Raw genomic sequence first — 19,501 nt, 5'->3', positions numbered from 1 at the left:
CATTTTGCAAAAATGGCTCTACGTCCATTTACGCCTGAAGAGTTCATCATATTTTGTGACATATTCTAAAGAGATCGGAGAAAAAGAAGCTATTCCCATCAGAACTGTAAAATGCTTTTTGTATCTTGAGGTGATGTCTATATTATCACAGATAAATAAAGTTACCTCTAGTTGCTGTTGGGACTATTATTAAAAATTGTGAGGGGGGCGGCACACACACTTCTTTAAGAGCAATATAAGAAGACTCCTGGGAATTGGTTCCTATGTGAGTATCCTGTAACAAGAAGTTATAATTGGTGGTGGGTTCTCAAGCCCCTGGTCTTCTAACAAGAGCTGCCTTTGGATTCAGTCCAATAATTGCCATCCTCAATTTTTCACCATCTTACATAAGGACCTCATATATTGGGCAGTTTCACTGGCAGAAGAATTGAGAGGTAAAGTAGCCTGAGCTGATAGGATATAGCAAAGCCAATGAGGGAAAGTGGAAATTAAAATGCATGGTGCCACATACAGTTCCTAATGCATGGTGGCTGTGGGATCAGAGGCGTGGATACTGCATTCCCATGGCAGAAAACAGTTAGTCATCAATAGGTTTGCAGCTGAGTAACCTTAACTCTTCAACCTTCGTATTTAAATCATTGGTACACACTCCTCACCAGGATTAAATGGATGCAAAAGGGTTTTTAGCTTTCTTCCTGACAGATTTCCCATTCTTTCCAGTGTTCAGGGGTGAGGGTTGATGCTTACCCAACCGAAATGACGCCAGTCACACACAAGAGGGAAGTAGGAGCATGTTTGGGAGAAACAAGAGCTTTGCAGAAATACCAAAAAGTGGGCAAAATCCTCACAAAACAGCTGAAACAGAACTATGCATGTGTCAAAATCTGTGTGTGACTATCTCCTTTCATCCAAACAAAATTAAATCTGCAATAATGTTCCCCTGGTTTCTCAGTGCATCCCTCCTTAGATTGGGTATTTGTGAATATGGTCAATTTCAGTGCTTCTCTGTCTCTTACTTTTGCTATCTTAAATTTAAGTCATCCCATTTCCACAGCAGTTTGAGTGTGTGTGTGTGTGTGTGTGTGTGTGTGTTAAAATTCAACATTTTAGTGTTGGTATACAATGTGAACTGAATTGAATTTCTCCCCATCCTTACCTCAGACCTGAGCAATCTCCTGGCTGAGAAGGGTGAGATTTTAAGGCAGAGATTGGCCCCAATGCCTGCCTTCAAAGTACTGTATCCCTTTGAGCATTTTATATCTGCACCTTCAAAACCTCTCTGCGTGCCCTTTCTCAGACAGGGAGGCTGCCCAGAGCTGAGTTCAGATAGTGCAACCTCCTTATTTATGTATTATTTCAATTGTACAGTCCACCCTTCCTCTCCAAAGAAAGCCCAGGTAGCTCACAATAATAAAAAATGCATTGCAAAAAACAGTTCAGAAGGTATCCTAACATGTGTTTTCTATGTGGTTTTCACTCTCCCTTTTAATCAAACTGAAGATAGCCCACCAGCCATGTATGGGGGCCCAAAAGGGACTCAATAAGCTCCATTTTTGTTTCATGTCTGAAATTCATAAAGTTACAGGAGGGGGGCTGTCAAATATCTGGCATAGCAAAATGCATGGATAATAGGCTGTGTTTCATTAGATAAGGCACAGGCTATGGTATATGCAGGCCTGGTTTATATGCTCATTTTTAAAAGATATTTTTAATCACCAAGTCCCTCGTAATTCTTCTGTGGTTCATGTTCTCTTGAATATGTTTCAATATGATGAAAAAGAAACTGTTCAGTAGTATAAACCCAAAGTTTATCTGTTTTTCAGCACATGGACAAGAACACTAGACTAGACTGGAAATAATTTAAATGGTCATACTGTCCATTTTGCATTAGTGGGTTTTTTTAAAAAAAATAAAGAAAGAAAGAGAGAAGTTTTTAATGGCATATAAATATTTTTTGCATCATTTTATTTAAGACAGCTTAAATAATGGGCATTGTGGGAAACATAAAAGCAGAAGGAAAATATGCTTCGAGAAGAAGCAGCTATTAATGAGCAAATTCGCCCAATGTAGTAACTACATTTTCTTGAATTTATTTTGTTCACTTACTTGCAATGATATACTAAATTGGTTCACACGGATAAAAAGCAAAGAAAAGCACAGTTTTGAGGGCAGCGAATCAAACTAGTTTTAGTTGCCTATAGAATGCTGCTTACAGCTCATCTAAAATGGCAATTGCTGGCAAATTAAAACAAGTGAATAGAAGAGAGATTTCTACCCCCCACCACATTTGTGTTTCCTCACACACACACACACCCCGCCCCAAAATAGTTAGAGTGGTGGGCAAAAAATGGCATGGACATTTCAGTGGTGACACATCTTAATGGAACTTATCCCCATAGGATGGGTCTTTGGCCCCCTCTTTATATCATTTTAAATGAGCCTTAAAAACTTATGTCTTTCAGTCTGCTTTCAGTTGCTGACACCCATCTGTTTTTTTAAAAAAATACTATTGTTCTGTGTTTTATCCTTACTGGTCTCAATCAGGATGTTTTTACCCTGCTATTTTATTTAATGTTTTAAATGTGTTTAATAATTCACAGGGTTTTATGACTGTTTACGTTGTATTTATATTGGTTTGGTTATGTTTTATGTAAGCCACTTTGTAGAAGCTTAGAAGCTTTAACCAGGAGAGTGGGATGTTAATACTTAAATAAATGATATACACAACCATAAAAAGTCATCCATTCAGACTCAGGTTTTAATTTGCCTTCTTTAATTTGCTGGCTTTTAATGAAGGTGTCTTTATGTACAGTTAAATTACCATCTCCATTTTCTAAGTTAAGGTGAGCTCCTGGAAATTTATTTATTTAAATGAAGGCATCTAATCTTCCCTCTATTAGAATTCCTAATGGTTCGTATGTGAGAGGGTTCCATAAGCAGGAATAGTGTTCAGCTGGGAAAACCATCACCAGGTGCTTTTAGTTATAACTTGTCTCCAGTAGACAAACTCCAGAGACCATTTGGGCTATGTGCATAGGCGTGTAAGCCTTCAATTAATATTCCTAGACTTACTTTTTGAGCTTTGGTCTCTTGCATGGCATCGTTGCCACATCTCAGAACTGATGAAGAATGTTCTCCTTTGACTATGAGTTGACTTTAATTAAATTTCTGTGCCTGGAAAGTGAAAATCTAATTTTCTTTTTGACATTTTCTATATTACTACTTAGACAAAATTATGAAAATAATTAATCCCTGTGAAGCAGACAGCAGCATTATAAGAGGTACAAAAATATTGCATATAAATAATACCACTAATCACCAATCTGTTATAATTTATTGATGTAAGTGCTTATTACAAATCTTAAATCAAATTTGTTCTTATGTAGAGAATCTGCCAAACTACTGCAAAAAGTAGCTGGATATCAGTAAATGATTTTACAGCTACTTTGAATCATTTTTACGCCTGTAAAAAATCCGTTTATGTGACTGTTTCCCATCTTCTTCCAAAATATAAGCAAATATGATTGATGAGTTGTCCCACATAACATTGAGGAAACATTTGAATGCTCACTTTCAGCTTTCTGTTTCAAATGCTGTCCAGGCTAGAAGAGGATGGGAATGTTAACAGCATATATTTATGAAGCTAACTTATACTGAGGTAGATCATAAATACTTCTAGTAAAGTATCTCAAAGTATCTACACCTAATTTGTTGCTTTAGCCCTAAATCAAAATTATTGCATATATAATGTGACATAAAATACCTTTGGGGATCACCTCTTTGCACACAAACCAGCCTGCACATTAAGTCCATTTTAGAGGCCATTTTCATAGACCCTAAGGATCATCTATTTCAACCCCTGCAATGCTGGAATCTCAATTAGATCCTACATGGCAAATGGCCATCTAAGTTCTGCTTAAAAACCTCCAAGGAAGGAGAGTCTACCACCTCTCATGGGAGTCTGTTCCACTGTCAAAGAGTTCTTACTGTAAGAAAGTTCTTTCTGATGTTTAGTTGGAATCTCTTTTCTTGGAACTTGAATCTATTGGTTCTCCAGAGCAAGAGAAAACAAGCCTGCTCCATTTCCCATGTGACAGCCATTTAGATATTTGAAGTTGGCTATCATATCTTGTCTCAGTCCTCTGTTGTTATTTAGTCATTTAGTTGTGTCCAACTCTTCATGACCCTATGGACGAGGGCACGCCAGGCACTCCTGTTTTCCACTGCCTCCCACAGTTTGGTCAAACTCATGTTAGTAGCTTTGAGAACACTGTCCAACCATCTCGTCCTCTGTCGTCCATGGGACTCTCAAGAGTCTCCTCCAGCACCATGATTCAAGAGCACCAATTCTTCCTTATCCAGGCTAAACATACTCAATTCCCCCAGCCGTTCCTCATAAGGCTTGGTTTCCAGACCCTCTGTCATCTTGGTCAATATCTTTGTTAAATTGTGGCAGAATAGAGTGGTACCATTGCTTCCCTTGCTCAGAACACTTGACTCTTGTCAACTCTTGTTGAAGCTTGTGGTCTACTAAGACCCCTAGATACTTTTCATATTTCCTACTGGCAAGTCAGGTGTCCCCCATCTTATATTTGTGCAGCTGGTTATTCCTGCCTCAGTGTAACACCTGACATTTGTTTCTATTGACATTCATTCTGTTAGTTTTGGCCCATTTCTCCAATCTGTTAAGGTCATATTGAATGCTTGATTCTGTCTTCAGCAGCATTGGCTATTCATCACAGTTTGGTGTTGTCTGCAAATTTGATGAGCACCCTGTTGAAGGTACTGGCCAGGGAAAGGGTCCTTTGGGTTGTGGCATGCTGCCTTCAGAACACTGCTTTCAAGAAAGCAATCGAGCTGCCAAATCCCATGTCTTTTTTTAGTGCTGGAACAAATAGTGCAGTAGTGCTGTTTTTGACATGCAAAATACAGTCAACTAAAACGAATACCACATAACAGCACAACAAGATCACTAATTAAGACAAAAGTGGGAAAGATCCTCACTGATTGCAGTTCTTGGGGTGCTTGGTTGTGGGAAGAAATGTTTACACCTGTATTTGATTGGAATTAGAATTGGATCAAAAATGTGAAAGGCTTCCACCCACATAGGAGGTAAATGGGACCCATAGCACTTCCCTTGTTTGCTGCATCCTGGTTGAATTGGTTTTATTTCGCTGTTATGATTTTATGCTCTTACTGTTTTGCTGGTTTTTTATTGTTTATATGTGGTTTAATTGTTTGTTTCTGATTTGTTAGCTGCTCTGGGAGCAGAAATACAGAGGAATGAGGCATATTTCCTCCGTAACCAGTAAACAAATAAACTATGCAAATAAACAAATAAACTATGGGTATGTTGAAGGGAAAAGCAGTTCTGGCTTCAGATCAGGACATATGTGGCTTTGTCCCTGGAAGAGCACTGCAGCCCCTAGTGGAGAAATGTTCACATTGCATACACATGCACGACAAATGTTTTGAAATAAAAAGCACGTAGAAAGACAAATCTCATTGATTTTAACTTCCTAAAGAGATGCATATTCAAGTGTACAAATGAGAAGCTATAGCTTTCCACTTACTTCATACTGATTTATGACCGTCAGAGCCATTAGCCCACTATTTAAGTACCTTAGAAAGTCTCTTTCTTAATTTCCAGTTCAGCAAGTACTCAGGTTCATGAGTGGCTCTGTTGAATATGGCTAAGTGTGTTTCAGAAGCAGAGCAGGCAATGAGAGACAGGAAAAAATGGATCATTGTCGTTCCATGGGTACCAAAATGCCCCCTTAGTAAGTGGAAAGAAAAAAAGGAGGAAAAAAGAACAGCAATGAAATGATTTTTTTTGAAACTAGGGTGTGTATATATATGTATGTGTGTGAAAACACAAGTGTTTTCAACAGCGTGAAGAAAGACATCAGAATTTGGAACAGAATTGTTGACAGGCATTTGATTGAATAATATAATATAATATAATATAATATAATATAATATAATATAATATAATATAATATAATAGGAGGGTCCAAATTACATGCACCTCCAGCAACAGGGGAGATGCTTCTGATGGGACAATTCCACATCAGTAGGAAGTATCCAAATGAATGAGTAAGCTATATTCACCATTCTAATTTAGAACATGAACACACTTCAATCAACAGAACCTGCACTGTTAACAGTGCCACATAATACCCATTCCACAATTGTAATAGTTTGAGCTTTTAGCGTGGCAGCACCTACACATTGGAACCCCCTGCCTATTGATATCAGGCAAGCTCCTTCGGTGTACTCTTTCTGGTGCCTGCTATAAACATTCTTATTCAGACAAGCCTACCCAGATGTTTATAAAGTTGGTGCGAGTTTTATTGTCATTTTAACTTTTGAGAAGAATTAAATTATTGCTGTTAATTTTTCTTAGTGATAATTTTCTTGTTTTATTTTGAGGTTGTCTTTTCTTTTTTTAAAAAAACAAGCAGCATTCAAAATTTTGTGAAATAAATAAAATAGGACAGAATGACATATTGTTTTATTTGAATCCAGTGGTAACTCAGCATCTTTCTTAGATTAACTTGGAGTGCCTGATGTTAGCACCTTGAAATTGGCTCTGTGTGACATTCTTGAGATGCTGCTTTCTCTTCTTTCTTTAGACATATTCTGGCTCTGGATGTTGTTTGGTACACAGATAAGTGGATATATTAATGCCTTGCATTTATTGCATTTATTTGCATTTATTTATGCAGCCACTGTATTTTCCAAAGCAGAATCCTCACAGGGAAGATGTGCATGCAGCTTACATATCTCCCTTAAATGAGTTCCCCATTGTACAATGCATTGACAGTGCAATTTAACCTAAGAATCGACCCTGGATTAGACCAAAGTGCATCTAGTCTCCAGCATTCACATTCAACAGTGGCCAGCCAGGTAAATTCCCCTTTGGAAGGTCAAAACCAAGGAAGCATGAAACACTTGCACTCCCTCTTGGTGTGTCCAAGGCTGCTCTTAAAAATATACATATAGGAGAGTTATCAATTAAGCTAACAGCTATTTAACATTTTGGTTTATGCACACATAATGTCGATTAACAGAGTGTCAGAGACAAAAGGGAGCTCAGCTTTTCAGGTAAATAGAGTAGTGGCTGGACTGGTGCTGCAGGAGCGGTGCTGTCATTAGGCCAACTAGGCAGCCACCTAATGCACAGGCCTCAAAAAGCTCAAACTAATGACCGCTCCCCGCTTAAAACGGGGGGCGCCCTTTGTGTGGACGCGTGCAGCCCCTAGATCTGGAGCGGCTCCATCAGCATAGGCTTGGCTTTGCCTTCCCTCAGGTGGGATACCTGGAGGTCTCTGCCTACCTCAGTCAGTTGTCCAATCCCACCTGGGGGAAGCGTTGCCAAGGAGACCAGGCCAGGTAGGGGAGGGATTACCTGCCCACACAATAGAGGGAGGATCTTACCTGGGAATCGTCACTTGGCTCCAGAGCTTCTCCCACCCTACCCACCCTCAGTTAATGTCTTATTTTGCAGGTTAACTTTTCTTCACAGTTTTTGCAGGTTAACTTTTCTTCACAGGTATGCAGGCGCTGCTACGTTAAGGTCGCTGTTAAAGGGCCGGAAAGGAATTTCCCTGTATTGGCAAGTTTTGCCTTTCCTGTAGCAAAATGTCACAACTTTGGCGGTATCAGGCCTTGGGTGGAATCCTTTAGTCCATCTTCCTCTTTGCGGCGGCAATACCAGGGTTCCCTGTTAAAGGGGTTTCTGAAGGGAGGCTTTGACCGTACGCCAAAAGGTCGTCATTGCTCTCCCCTGCGGCGGCGGCGTATCAGGGGTGGCTATCTCTGCTTGAACATATGTTCTCCAGAGCCGGCCCATCCCCCCCCCCCACACACACTGGATAACCCTGATGCTCCCTAGGTCCCCGGCTGGGGACTGGGGAGGGAGAACGCCCAATGCCTGAGCCAAGGTCTACCCACATTTGAAATTTAATAAAGTTGTGGCCAATTTAATCCCATAGCACGTTGTCTTGAGTCATTATTCCACATGACGGGGGGGGGGTACCACTCAGGATTCGGGGACTCCACCTGTCCACGCAATTAACAAGTATACACACTCAGCAAAGTTGCAAAAGAGACTAGTTTACTTGGCAACTATATATATATTGAGCTCCAAGCATCAGCACTTGACCTGAAGGATCTGGTGATAAAATTTGCAAAGCAAAAGGCACACAAACTGAAATTTTGATTCACGTAGGTAGCCGTGTTGGACCGACACAGTCAAAATAAATAAAAAATTGCCCAGTAGCACCTTCGAGACCAACTAAGTTTGTTCTGGCTATAAGCTTTCATGTGTATCTAAAGAAGTGGGCATGCACACAAAAGCTTATAACCAGAACAAACTTAGTTGAAATTTTGATGTGCCTGATATTGAAACTTTTATTAGACTTGCACTTTTAACATTTCAATTCACAAGATTATTCAAAATGATCCCCATGCTAAAACATTTATTTTGTATTTGAGAAACATTGCTTTACTTATTACTGCAATTTAAAGTAAATTTAGCAGTTTTACGTTTGGGGCTTTTCATTTTTTTTCTACAAGACATGTGTTTTTGAAAATTGAAGTTAGCAATTGGGGGGTGGGATAGGTGCAAATACTTAGCCTTGCCTAAGGTGCAAAATAGCCAGGCACAGTTGGATTCTGTTCCATTGTCCCAGGTAACATTATGCTGGAGTAAGGATTGATATTATGGGAGATTATTTAGTAATAAGTGCTAGCAGAGAGACAGTTTTTTGCTAGGTATATTGAAATGAGACTCTAAGGTAAATAATAAGCATTTTAGTAGGGCAGGGGAGGGAAACCTACTTAATCATATATTTTAACTGCTTGAAGCCATTCTAGCCTCTTGAGGAAATAGTGGCTCTTGTAACAGCATCTAATTATTTCTTTTCTAAAGAAGACCAACTGCACGAATAGCAATTATTTTAAAGCATTCCGTAAAGGTATTTCTCACCTAAAAAAAAAAAAAATCTTTCTAAATTTTAGGAAGAAAGATATTTCCAGGTCTATACAGCACAACAGAACAGGAAGGATAATGTTGAGTCTCTGAATTTGCAGTTGTCACTCATGGAAAATACTGTGTCTCAGTTTCAAAAAGGTGATTATGTGGTGGGGTAATTTTTGGAATACTTCCTAGCAGTTTGTAAAGGCAGAAGTATTGGGGAAAGCATCCATGAGGAGTGTCAGTAGTTCAATTTTTTGAAGTGTTGTTGAAGGACACAAACAGATACTAGTTATTACAAATAAAACCCTTTCCTAATGGTCCTTTAGCACTCCCTATAGTAGTCAGCATGCCACATCTTCCTCCTCTACAAATGGTCGTTTTCCTTTGGCAAGGATCATTTGCATAACCCCTCAAGTGTATGAAATCCTTGGCTGTAAACAGATATATTATCTCCCTCAAAAATTACTCAGTACATTCATAAGAAATCCTGATGGATTCTGTGATATGGTGTCTCACAAAGCACAGCTGTACTTTGTGAAAAGATGAAATTAAGAGATTTTGAAGCAATTTGATTTGTGATGATATGTGCCCCTGTTGTAGAGATGCGGATGCCCGATTCTTTAAAGAATACAGCATTTCTAAGGTATGGTCTTACCAAAAGAAGGTATTTTTGGAAATGAATGCAGGGGTGTGCATTAGATACTGATTCAGCAGCCAGGTGAAAAGCTTTCTATAGTTTTTAAAGCACGATTTAAAGTGTTGCAGATCTGCTGTTGTTAAAACACTACTTGCTTAGGGCCCCAGTTAAAGTTTACATTGAGTAGAACATTTAAATTGGGATTAGTAGAGCAACCCTTAGGTCATGTCAGGTTTAAAGCTCCACAGAGTGCAGCATTAGCACCTCAAATGGGTGAGTGGGTTTTGGAGCACCAACAAGAGTAAGAGAGCATGGTTGTTGGAAAGCCATTCAAAGTCTGGCACTACAAAATGCAGTTCAATCCAAGTGGCCAGCTGTTAGGGCAAAGGATACTGGCAGAATGTCTCAGCTCTTTGAGACTGATTATTCAGGTTGCAGATATAGAGTAATAAGCTAATAAAAAAAATTATTATTTGATTACTGCTTGCCAGTATATGTATTTGATTTATTTTTCCTTGCATCTGCTTTTTGCATCTGCTTCCTTGCATCAGGCTTGGGAATATGGTACTGCAGGAAAGTGAAAGGAAACCTGGGATGAACCCATTGGATTCTCAAAGAAACTTGCTATGCTGTAGCAGAATACATTTATAGTAGATCATTATACTTTCTCTTAGGTTTTGGAACAGTTGTGTAAGGGTACTTATCACACTGGGGTTTGGTGTTCACCACTCATAAAAGTGCACCTGCAAATAGTAAAATTCAGGTAACATACTTAATAACATTGAGAAGAAGACATGGAGAAGCCCGTTATCTGCTAAACACGGAGTACACCAGCTGTCAAAAGCCCAGTATTAACAAAACTTACTGAACTTCTCTGACATTATGTTAAATACTCTGTGTTCTCTATTTTCATAACTGCAACCAATTTTACCCTGAATAGCAACTGATGCAGTGAGATGCAATTGCATTAATGCCTCAGTGACCTATCATAACAGTCACTGCATGGATGTTATGATTTTATGCCAGATCCTGCTGCATTATGACAGTCATGGTTGGTTTATAGATGACTCCATTAATTTAGTTGAAAGGACAGACATTTCAGTATTGATTTTCTAAGATATTCATGTGTAGGTTTGGCAGGTCAAAAATATCATCTTGTCCAATTTACAGCTCTTTGGAATCAGCAGCCTTTCCAGACTTATTAGCTTTACCTATTATTAGGGGATAAAACTCAATTAGCACTTCCAGTCTATCCTACGAAAAGAAATTTCCCCAAGGTATAGATGTGTTGCTTAATAATTCGCCTAGCCAGTTATATCCTGTCTTTAGTCAGTATGTGAAAGCTTTGGGAATATTTAAGTAATACAAAGAGAATCAGATTGCACTTCACATTTCTCAACAAGTCAATATACAAATGCTTAGCTGTCCTTTTGAAATTTGGTCAGTGTTGTTGAACTATTATTCTCATTAATCATTGGTTGCTTTTAAAATGAAGTCAAACTTTTACATTATGTATAGTGAAAAGTATACCAGATGGAAAGAACAGTGTGTTTTAGGGTGGCTGTGTTTTTAAAAAAGAAAAACATTGGCCATTTTTAATCTTTTAAAATAATGACATTGGAGGAAACCAGTGACACTGTTGACCACTCCAGTGTGTGTCATTAAAAATAAAATATATTGGAAAGACATACCTTTCCAATATATTTTATTTTTAATGACACAGTGTAAAAATGTGGCATGAATTTGACCCATATGTGTATGGCATATTACATAGGCATGCTCATCTGGTAGCCAGAAATGGATGTGACAACAGCAGTATGCAGATATTTCATCTATACACTATAGATCTACAACACTGGTGAGGGTCAAGATCAGGCTTGTTCGCCATCTCTCTCTCTCTCTCTCTCTCTCTCTCTCTCTCTCTCTCCACTTAACCCTAACACTTTGAAGGTCCTTTTGATAAGAGCCTGTATGTGTATACCATATCACATGTGAGTGCTACAAAATTAATATGTATTGAGATGTAAGTGTAAAATGCAGACAACCCATTAAACACGTGGATGCTGTGGACAACATGGAGTCATTTACAAAGTGGGTATGGAGTCATTACCCAATGTGGACAATGTGGACCCCATGTGGACAACGTGGAGTCATTACCCAAAGTGGGTCCCACCACTGAAGCAGGTCTACATTGATTGTATGCTTTGACTTCATGTTAAATACAGGTTTGCTGGATTTATAGTGGCTAGTGATTATGTCTCCCCCAGTTTAGATTGATAAATGTACTGCTAGTGACACTAGCGGCTATGGCTCCGATCTGGTGGAACACTCTGTCACAAGAGACTAAGGCCTTGCGGGACTTGACATCTTTCCTCAGGGCCTGCAGGACAGAGCTGTTCCACCAGGCCTTTGGCCAGGGCACAGCCTGACTCCCTCCGTCGGCAATCTTCGCAGAGCTCTGGCCCAATGGTTGCCAGTGGCTTGATTTGAATCAATTTTATAATGAATGATTTTAGAGTGTTGTGTTGTGTTGTACTGTTGTACTGTTGTACTGTTTTATTGTTGTTAGCCGCCCTGAGCCCGGCTTCGGCTGGGGAGGGTGGGATATAAATAATAATAATAATAATAATAATAATAATAATAATAATTATACTAAAGAAAAAGCAATAGTGAGTGAGAAACAGCCAAGCTTGTTCTCATTGTGAGGTGCCCAAAACTGACTTTGGTTGGATTGCTCTGTTAAGAGTTTTAAACTAGCTTAACCATTTAAAACGATTCACCTTTCAGAGTCAATAAAGTTTTGGAAGGTGTGGCATCATTTGTGCTCAGCTGACCTTGACAATCATTTTTTTTAAAAAAGTGGGGTCCTCTTGAAACCCAGAGTTGTGCTGATATTCTTGAGAATGGTGACAATTGCAACAGACACAGACATGCCAGTGCGAGTTCCACATGTTGCTAAAATTTACTATCTGAATCTTTGTCACATTTCCCCAGTGGATCTTTTTCCTATTCCACAAACTGAACAGCTTAGTCACTGATCAGCTTCTGACAGTACTTGAGTACAACCACCATACTTCTATTTTTTTAACCAAGACAGAAGTTGGATACACCTTTCACACAGAGTAGATTTAGTGATGTTGACTAAATCATTTTCAGAGAAAAGGAGAGGGAAATTGTGCATTGCATGCTTCCCAAATACATACAAATTGTTTTTATTATCATGAAGCTTTATAGCACTCTCCAGATATTACTGTGTGAGGTTTCATTTGCACATATAAGCAAAATCTCCACATGATGCTGTACTGTCACTACTAATAACTTTAACTGTAAAATTGTCAGTTCTGTAGCATTTTCATTTTGTTCCTTTTGGGAGGAGGGCGTGTAAAACCTCACATTCTGAGTTTGAATACTGTAGACATATTTGTACATATTTGCAGGTTTTTTCCTGAATTGTCCTAGAATGTGGTTTGAGAGGGGGGGGAAATCTTTAAAAATAGGAATGTAAACATGCATTTTCATATAGTTGGGGTTATGAAGTACAGATCAATGCAGAAATGAGATGCAGTAATCATGAGTGAACACGTTCAAAAGTGACACCAACCGGAAATGAACTAATGTGCCCATATCTATCCTGAGTATTGTTAAAGTTATGGATTTGGGGGATAGATTCCTACTTAAAGTAATGAAGCCTTTCAGTGCCACCACACTCATCTACAAAAGTATTCTCTCTACTGCCTATTATAAACATAACTGCTTTCTAAGATGGGTGGGAAGAGGTAGACTAGGATGAGGGATAAATTGCTCTGTCTTTTTAAATATGTATTTTGAACTGAGAACTGCATTAGATGATTTGGGGGGAAGCTGGATAGCAAAGTTCCTGTTTGCATATGACTCTAAGGAACATGGATCAGTTCATATAGGAATATGTCACAACTGAATTCTTCAAGCATCCCTGGCTGTCAGTGATGAGAGCTTTCCATTGGCAGCCTGGAATTTATACTTGCTAGATGCTAGTTTACAGAATGACTATGTACTTTTTGAAATAAGCTGTAAAGTGTGATTGCTGTTCTTGTAGGAATTTATGATTGTGGAGATCCTTGCCACAATGCTGGAAACTAGATTCAGATCGCCTTAGTTATCCTTGCAGTTCAACACGTTCATAAATTTTTGATAGACGCTTTTTGTTTGTTAAAAGAATTGAGTCAAGGAAATATACTGGTGAATGCAGTGGGGTTTCCACTAGGTAGTATATTAGTGGAATAAGCCCTATGTAAGGTAATAAGCCCTCTTGGGTTAATAAAAAATGTATTTCACCCAGTGCACAAGGCTGAACTGTGTTTGTGTGAGACAGATTAACAAAGTGTTTCTGTCTTGTGTAATAATTTACACTGTGGCAAAAGGAATGTCATTAGCTCCAGTGGAGCTGCTCCAGGTTTTGCCTTGTGCAAGTGATCATTTGCATAGCATGCAAGACAGCAAACTCTGTTCCTGCACAAGACTTTTAAAATGAATGTGGGTTTTACAGGATCAGTAGCAGAGATGGGCTTGGAACTGTGGCAGAAATGGAGCACTGTGTTATTTCTGTAGATTCCATTTTAACATGGAAATACATCAGATACGAAAAGGACCTCCAGTTACAGGCATAGTTAAAGTTTTCTATTCTGTATCATTTTAAACACACTATTAATTTGCTTTGCATCCAATTGTCACAGGAGAGCACCACCAAATTCCATTAAGTTCTGCTATTTTGCACAGTAAATAGCCATGAAAATGCCATGGTACTTAGTACAAATCCTTTGTCCCCTGCTAACACCTTCTATTACAACCGTCTAATTACTGTGTTCAGCAGTAACCTTTGGGGACTTCCATAGGTAATTAGAACTCCAGAGCTTTCCCACAATAATCCAGTAAGGACCTTTAACTAGAAAGGATTATGTGATACTAATATTTTCACAACCACACGTTCTCCACAGTTAATCGTTTCAATTAATATTTGGCAGCAATGCCAAAATTCACTAAGGTACATGCACAGTCTATTCTCAGGGAAGTTTTGAGATGATGAGTTGCAGTTATAGCCATTGAAAGAATTCCTTGCGGGAAGGAGGCAATCTTTTTTAAATGCAACATCTCATTTGTGTCTAGGGAACCTTCTCTATTTATAATCAACTTTTTGCTACAGTAGTTAGAAAAGTGCTTAGTAAGTATTTAGCTGTCATCAAGGTGCATGTACTGAAAAGTCTGCCTAGTTATGTTTTCACTGATTCAAAAAAAGAAAAGAAGAAGATTCTTATTCATGATGGTGTTTCTTAAAATGTTGTTGGCCTATTATGTTTATAAATTCCATCCCTCTTCATTGTCTGCCTTCATTCCCTGTGTGCTTATTGATTCCCTGCAATCCAGCATTTTTCAGAATTCAGAAATGTCTGCAGATTTAAATTCCCCTTATTTACAATCTGCATAAACTCACTTGAGTTTCAACAGGTTGCCAAGTCACTTCTGTGACTTGAATTCCCTTTACCATTTGTTTGTGCAGAACTGATGAAATGCTTCAAAGTATCAATTCTGTAATCTCAAAGAAAGTGTGTATATGATATATTTTTCTTCGGTCTTAGAAGCATAATCATTTTTTTCCTTAGGTATTGCCGTATGTCTAAACTTGATAATTGCTTAATTTCATCCCAGCACATATATCTATAACATATATCTATAACCATGTCATTTGCTCATTGTCTTCTGCCTCATATACTGCCTGATTATAATTCTGTTTTATCTCAAATAGTAACTGGGCTGGGGGAGGCATTTTAGAAGGGCTCATTCAACATGTAGATTAAGAAAAGCATGTCATTTTCTTTGCATGAAACCATAGATAGGGATAATATCCAATATCCATTTATCATAATATGCAACCTTTGATTAAATATCTTTTTTAGTGCAACTGTATGAGTGACTTTTTGCTTTGTGGCAGATTACGGAAATTAGAAAGAACTTTAGCACAAAATAAAAAGTCATTTTGTTATATGCATATTAAATTAAGGAGAAATCCAATCTGGAACTTACGCTAATTAATGTAAAATAGGTGCTATTGAACTCCACAGTATTTCCAAATCATTGTTCAAAGTGTGTTATTTCTCTGAAATTTAAACACATCATAAATTGCCCCAATTTCTGGCAGCTAGCTCAACAGCTCAGTTTCTTTGAAGATTCACAGTGAGATAATTTTTTAAATGTTTCTCTGAAGGGGAGGCATGAGACTCTCAAAATGCTTGTCTTCTTTTTTCATTTAATGACAGAATATGTCTCAATTAGATTACATGGCAAAACTTCTGAGTCCATAAGATGATCATTATGAAATTGTAATGAGAATAGGTTTATCACTGTCTTTCCACTAGTCTCAACTTTTTGAAGCACAACTTGAAATACTCCACTTAATCCAGAGATACCTGTAACTGATGAAAACAATTCCATGATGAAAGTAAGGTGGAAGCAATGTAAGAATATAAGCAAATAAATGAAATAACATAACATAAATAGTGTGTGCAGAGCAATTGTTTCGTCATACAGGGTCACTGCCGTGCAGTGAAGTGAATCTAGGCAACTTAATTGTCTCTGTGTCCTCCACTATGTAGCTGCACTACATACTCATCACACCAGGTTTCAGTAATGCCTCTTATATCATATTTGCCATCCTGTATTAGGTCTTTTTCTATGTGCTGCTCTGGTTTCACCAGAAGTGGCTTAGTTATGCTGGCCACATGACCCGGAAAAACTGTCTGCGGACAAACGTCGGCTCACTCGGCCACTAAAGTGAGTTGAGCGCCGCAACCCCAGAGTCGTTTGCGACTGGACTTAACTGCCGGGGGTCCTTTATCTTTACCTTTTATTAGGAACTCAAGTTCCTCTTGTAGCAACGAAAGTGTTATCCCACACTTCCCAGTGCATTTCCCCTTCACTTTCCCTATCACAAAAAAATCTACCGGTAATCTTTTGATGAAAACAGGTTTGTTGCACAAGACCTTTCAATAAACTTCAGTTGTGCAACCTGAATTTGCTGGTATACGATTGAATTTCAGTTGAAAATAGAAGCACCGGAAGCACCAGTCCTTAGTTTCAGGTTGCTATACAAAGACAAATTTCAAACAATCCCCTATTTTAAATTGCAGAGTCCATTTGAGGGCAAGCAGTTGCTTACAAAGTTTAACTCTTTCATTCTCAACCCCACTCTACCTTTCTACTATAGCTTTACCAGTGTCAGATTTACGTATAAGCTAAACAAGTTATAGCTTAGGGCCCTACTCTGTTGGGCCCCTAAAAAATTTTGAAGGAAAAAATATTTATTTCCAAAATATAAGATTATAAACAAATAAAATAAAACAAAACCTACATACAGCAACAGTGTTTTGTGTTGTGTAGGCTCCTATGATGTAAGTAATGGGCCCCACATACAGCATATATTCAATACAAAAAACAGCGACAATTTGTTGTTGACAAAGGACAGCTGAACATATAAAGGGCCCCATTACCTTCAGTAGTTTAGGGCCTCAACAAACCTAAATCCAGCCCTGAGCTTTATTTAAGACTGTGGTGGCCAAACCTGGCCCTCCAACTGTTTTTTGGGACTACAATTCCCATCATCCCTGACCACTGGTCCTGTTAGCTAGGGATGATGGGAGTTGTAGTCCAAAAACAGCTGGAGGGCCAAGTTTGGCCACCACTGACTTAAGATATTTACAAGAGATACAGGATTGATTGACATTTTGTAGAACAGCAATCCAGTGTTCCATTTCATTATTATTCTCTCTCAATTACTTTATTGTATTTGGGAAAGCAGCACTCAAACTTCACACACCATTCTAGGTTAGTCAAAACCTCTTCAGTTACAATTTCTTTGCTATCAAAAAATGAGCTCCAGTTTGTTCCCAGGATGGGCAAAACTCTCAGGCAGAACTTGTACTCTGTTTGGGGGCAAGATAGGAGAAGCTGTTGTTTGAAGGTGCTCCAACGTTTCTCAAGGGCTAAATAAACTCCTTTCTAGACACAGCTTTGTGAAAATTGCTAAGCTCAATGAATTCTATTCTTTTACCCTCCACATGCTGTTTTGTTGCTTTCAGAAGTACAGAGTAAGAGAACTGGCAGCTGCTCAATGAAATTACTGTTAAGCTCACATCAAATGGAGAAAGTGCAAATCTGCACAGCCAAGGAGATGTCATTGTTTTTCAACTAACTAGTGAAAATCTGAATTCATCCTGTCTGACTAGGTTAAGAAGGCTGCACCTTAATTTTAATTCCAATAAACTTTTCTGCCAAAATTCACAGAATTTGTGGAGTTAGGTCCACTTAAACTCAACAAGAGTGAGAGTCAAGGAAATATACCCTCTATATTTAACTGGATCTCAGCCTTAACTGACAATCCACAAAGCGTGCAGTATCTGTTTTTTTTAAAAAAATCTCAATACTAAGTGCAGGGGACTCTTGATTTTCATCAAGGTTACAGTTTGCAGGGAGGTATAATTTAATCCTTCCTTCCCAAGCTTTGATTCTCTAGAGAAGCATCAATCTCTAAACACACACAGAGAGAAAGGGAGAGCGCTATGAGGCTTAAGGGGAAATGCTTTTCCCCCTAAACTTCATGTTGAGGTTCCAATGAAAATTAGGGGGCTTTGCATTTAATGCTATTTAAAAAAAAAAACAAAAAAACAGAGATGAGGCTGAACACTATGCATTTAATATCATCTGCACCAGCTAGATTTACCATACTTGATCATAGGTGACAAAGTGTGGTTACATTGGGGAAGGAGACTGCTCCAAATTGTGCTATGGTACATTTTTAACTATGTGTGTATTAAAGTCAAATAATCAAGGATCATTCAGATTTAGACAGGAGAAATAAACCCATGTAATTCTCCAGTTCTTAACCTGCACTTAGATTTTGATGACAATTTAAACTTAGCAAGCCATATGTGTAAATAATAATAATAATAATAATAATAATAATAATAATAATAATAAATTTTATTTATATCCCGCCCTCCCCAGCCGAAGCCGGGCTCAGGGCGGCTAACAATAATCAAACAATCAAACAATCAAATAGTTACACATTCAAAATATTTCATTATAAAAATTAATTAAAATCAAATTAATGGCAACTGATTAAACAAGATTCTGTACAGGTTGCCAGAGGAGGGAGTCAGGCTGCGCCCTGACCAAAGGCCTGGTGGAACAACTCTGTCTTGCAGGCCCTGCGGAAAGATGTCAGGTCCCGCAGGGCCCTAGTCTCTTGTGACAGAGCGTTCCACCAGATTGGAGCCGCAGCCGAGAAGGCCCTGGCTCTAGTTGAGGCCAGCCTAACCTCTCTGAGGCCTGGGACCTTGAGGGTATTATTATTTGCAGACCGTAGGTTTCTCTGTGGGGCATACCAGGAGAGGCGGTCCCGTAGGTACGAGGGTCCTAGGCCGTATAGGGCTTTAAAGGTTAAAACCAGCACCTTAAACCTGATCCTGTACTCCACCGGGAGCCAGTGCAGCTGGTATAGTACTGGATGAATGTGATCTCGCAGCGAAGACCCCATAAGGAGTCTCGCCGCGGCACTCTGCACCCGCTGGAGTTTCTGGGTCAGTCTCAAGGGCAGCCCCACGTAGAGCGAGTTACAATAGTCCAGTCTGGAGGTGACCATCGCATGGATCACAGTGGCTACGTCAGGGCGAGAGAGATAAGGGGCCAACTGCTTAGCTTGGCGGAGATGAAAAAATGCCGCCTTTGTTATAGCTGTAATCTGCGCCTCCATAGAGAGGGAGGTATCGAAGATTACACCCAAACTCTTAACGGACGGTGCTGGCACTAATTGCACCCCCGCAAGAGATGGGAGTTGCCCCCTCAATCCCATA

The 19,501-nt window shown here is 39.0% G+C and overlaps 2 protein-coding genes across 4 annotated transcripts in view; one reads left to right on the top strand and one right to left on the bottom strand.

Moving 5' to 3' along the window:
* Window positions 1-19,501, bottom strand: part of ACAT2 (acetyl-CoA acetyltransferase 2) — an 833,137-nt gene that overhangs the window by 84,057 nt on the left and 729,579 nt on the right. The window lies entirely within an intron of this gene.
* Window positions 1-19,501, top strand: part of PRKN (parkin RBR E3 ubiquitin protein ligase) — a 612,533-nt gene that overhangs the window by 402,870 nt on the left and 190,162 nt on the right. The gene's annotated exons all lie outside the window — the stretch shown is intronic.

Source organism: Podarcis gaigeae (assembly GCF_964106915.1).
Source record: "Podarcis gaigeae genome assembly, chromosome: 3".
Taxonomy (NCBI): Eukaryota; Metazoa; Chordata; class Lepidosauria; order Squamata; family Lacertidae; genus Podarcis; species Podarcis gaigeae.
Note: the sequence above shows the minus strand (reverse complement) of the source record. Positions and strands in the feature narration are given on the sequence as shown.